Source organism: Suricata suricatta, chromosome 4, assembly GCF_006229205.1.
Source record: "Suricata suricatta isolate VVHF042 chromosome 4, meerkat_22Aug2017_6uvM2_HiC, whole genome shotgun sequence".
In the NCBI taxonomy this organism is placed as follows: domain Eukaryota; kingdom Metazoa; phylum Chordata; class Mammalia; order Carnivora; family Herpestidae; genus Suricata; species Suricata suricatta.
Genome location: NC_043703.1, coordinates 127,650,115 through 127,654,098, shown reverse-complemented (window position 1 = coordinate 127,654,098; position 3,984 = coordinate 127,650,115).

The following is a 3,984-nucleotide window of genomic DNA, read 5'->3' as shown; positions in this document are numbered from 1 at the left end:
AGCAACAAATGATAATTGAGCGCATATTAATGTCAGGCACTGGACTAGACACTAGGGAAATAATGCAGGAGGCAGTTAAAGCAGAGTGCTATTAGCATGGGCTCCTTAGCCACACTACCTGCGTTTGAACCCTGGCTGCATGCTTAGAAGCTGGGACAGGACAGTGAAGTCACTTACCCTTTCTCTCCTGTTGCTTCATTCCCACAGTATGGACTAATAGTTCTTATCTCACAGGGTTGCTGGGAGAATTAAATGAGATAATACATGCAAAGTGCTTAGCGCAGTGTTGGGTCTTTGGTACATGTTCCTTAATTGTTAGCACTAAAAACCAAGGGAGCAAAATGAGACCCAGTCCCCATCCTCCAGAACACCCAGTCTAGTGGGTGACTGAAATGGAGAGGAGGAGTTTGTTATTGGAAATGAGGGGCCAGGGAGCTGGCTGAACCACCCAGGCAGATGCTGGCACCACCCAGCAGGAGAGCAGGGCTCAAGGGCCTTCTTCCCGGAGGAGGGGAGAGTGGAGGGAAGTGAAGCCTACAGCTGAGATGGCCTCAGGACACCTCGGGAGGATCCTGGGGAAGCCCAGATGCATTTGGTGCAGGCAGGCTTTGTCAGGCAAGCTGTCCCAGGACTGCTGAAGGTACCCTGGGAGCCTGGTCTGGAGCCGAAGGAGGAGTCTGAGAAGTTAGCTGAAAAAGCTCAAGAATGGGGCTAATCAGGGAGAGCCAGAGGCCAGGAAGCATTCCAGAGAACTGGGGAGGGGAGAGGGAAGTGGTGGGGGAAGAGGTGTAGGGCTCAAGCAGAGGAGCCGCAGATGAATCACTTTGCTGAAAGGAATTGTGGGAGCACCTCTGTTTCGGCCCATAGTTTTTCTCTTCTTTTTCTGCCCGAGGACACTGACCGTCTGTGGTATCTTCATATCTCTCAGCCTTCTAGAATCCTTAGGATTCATCCTTTTTGTCATACTCGCTATGTCTCATGTTTGGAGAAGAGGGGCTTGAGTTTGGGGGCCAGCTGGCATGTGACTGTGTAGTCCCTGGCTCATGCCCTTGCTTCTGAACCTCCCCGAGTTGGGTTTTTTGCCCCACTCTATTTTTGCAGCTCACTCCAGGCTTCCCTGACTCCCCTGTGGCTGAGAGGGGTGATTGGCAGGGAAGATCTGGCCAATGTCAATTTAAAGGGCTTATAAGAGAAAACTATTCCTGGAACAGAAGGCATATCTCAAGTTGGTGGAATGCTTGTCCTCCTGGAGGGGAAAGAGCTGCCTCAGTTTCCTACTAATGCTTAGAACAGTAAGTAGAGCCCTAAGTATTTGTACCAGGGACAAACACGTGGTCCTTCTGAGTTGTTTCCATCTGCAGGTCCCAGCCTTTAAGGTATGGACTGGAGAGCAGAGGGCAGGCTCCTTAGGGTGCCGCTCCAACTCATGATACTACCAGCTCTAAAACTGGAACCGATTAGGGGTCGAAAGTTGGAAAAACATGACAGTAACTAAAAAATGAGGCAGCGGGTCCAGCTCCCGTTGGTGCAACATCTTTTCTTAGTCTATCTTTTCCCGACCGGAACAAAAATGCACTAATTAGTCCTCAATACTTTGGTGGTTATCTTCCCTCCATGATTCACAAAACTGTATTCTCCAATTACAATCTGAGTTTTCTTGAGTTCTTTTCTCGGCTCCTTCGGTTCATTTCTCATGTCCAGTGGCACCAGAGTTTGTTTCCTTTTTATTGTATTTTCCCCAAATGTTTGTTTCCAATGGTGAAAACTTGGACTAGTCTCACCATTCTACATGGAACTAGAAGCATTAATCAATTGCCTTGATTACATCTTTTTTGTGAAAAGGCAATCTGACAAAATGTCATTATTGGGTGCTTGCATTTCAAGCACATTTTTTTTATCCTGTTTTTAAATGCATCCAAATGTTTTAAAATTTTAACCTTAAGAAAAATAGGGATTAAAAAATTATTTTGACATTATAAAACCCCAGGCCATGACCAATCATAGTTTTAAGCTTATCTAATGAAGGTGTGATTGAAAACGGAAAGAAAAGTAAAACTTCCAAGCCCCTAGAGGTAGTGTATACCTTCCAGGTCCCTGCCTGCATGTATGCTGTAACAGAGGCAAGAGCCACTAGGTGGCTCTGTCATTTCTAGGTAAAACTAAAGTCCGCAAAAGATAATACGTAGTAAAGGAACAAAATCTCTCTAGTAGGCAGAACCTTTAATCAAAGCAAGAAATGATAATCTGCAATCATGGCCTCTTATTCAGAAATAATTTGGAGCTATTGGCTTAAGAATTAGACTAAACACAACAACAACAACAATAACCCTGCAAAACTGCAAAGTATGTACACATAAGCAATTTGTTAAAAAATAAGGGAAGGTATGATAGCCTTCGGACATCAATTACTAAAGAGGAGGTGTTTTCTAATTTATTGCCATCTCAGCTCCTAGATTTTCTTTTGGACTTTCTCCTTTTGTTTGTTTGTTTGCTTAGGTCTTTAAACTTAAGAACAAATATTAAATTGGGGCATTATTACTTCTTGAAAATTGCTTTAACATTTCCTGGGTTATAGTTGTCATCTTTATTAACATCCCAAAAGAAATAAAACAACTTTGTTTTGGACTATTTGGGAAGGAGAAAACACACACACACACACACACACACACACACACACACACCACTGTTCTCTAAATTAAGAAAAAGTTAGGTCAAATTTGGATCCTTAAATCAAAATACAATTAAGCAAACACTATTCCATTCTATAGTATTCGCCAAGAGCCGAAAAGAAATAGTGTGCTAAATTCAGAAGTCAGAATAATTATTTTCCGAGTCCAGAAAAGATGAAGAAAATACTTTGAACTGTGGTTTGCATTTTAGGTATTAAACTTACTAGTTAAATACCTCTGGATATCTTTTTTTATGAAATGAAATAACAGATGATGATAATTTTATGTAAAGTACATAACTAACTTTATATCAGGAAAACAAAAGCGGATTAGAGGAGGGTGGATTCCCAAACTATTAAATATTCTGAACCATCAGTCTGCAATTGGCAAACAAAAAACGTCCCCCCCTTCGCTCCCTTAAATGCGAATCTCAGACTTGTCACTTAGAACATATTTAGGAATGACGTTAATTATAAAAGAAACAGTTTTCTTATTGTTGTTCAGAGCCAATAAATCATGATTGCGTGGCATGTGGGATGCCACAGTATTTTACTTGTTTTGCTTGTTTGTGTGGTTGTTTTCCAGGCAGGAACCACATTTCAAAACTTAAGAAGTAGAAAGCACGTCCGATACCATTAATTCGTTGAGACCGTTTTTGTAAATGAGCGCTTCGCGCACCGTTTAAATTACAGTTGGCTTTAAAATGCTAATTTCGAGCCCACTTATTTAAATGTCTCTGAAAACATACACCCTTCTGTTTTTGAAGAAAACAAATCACACCAAAGGACTGCACAAACCGGACTTAAAATGAACAAATACTTCCCGAATGTGAACGAACATATAGTTATGTGTTTAGAGACATGGTTAGAAAAATTAAAAACCAATTTCAGTTCCTCCCATCACAAAATCCCTTAGGAGATGGGGACACTCCAAGGATGCCCGTTAATAAAATCTACCGTATACCCCAAAGAGTTGTAAATCGCGTCTATTATTTTCGACTGGAAACCGATCAGTTGAGACCGACCGTGAATCCTGTAACTCAATCACAAAAGGTGCAGAAGCTTCAGGTAGAAAACCACAGGGGACTAGGCAGGTGGCCTGAGTGGCCAACCGAACTCATCTTGGGGGTACTTTTTAGGAAACTGGTGTACTGTTTGGGTTATCTTCTCCTGGCTTCCATACTCGTTCTTTTATTTCATCCCTGGGCTAGAACACACGTCTGCTGGCAATGGGGCGCTTTTCGCCTGCAACTTGGAAGCGCGGGCCTGCGCCGGCCTCCCCCGGGCTCCCGGGCTCCCGCGCCCGCCGAGGAGGG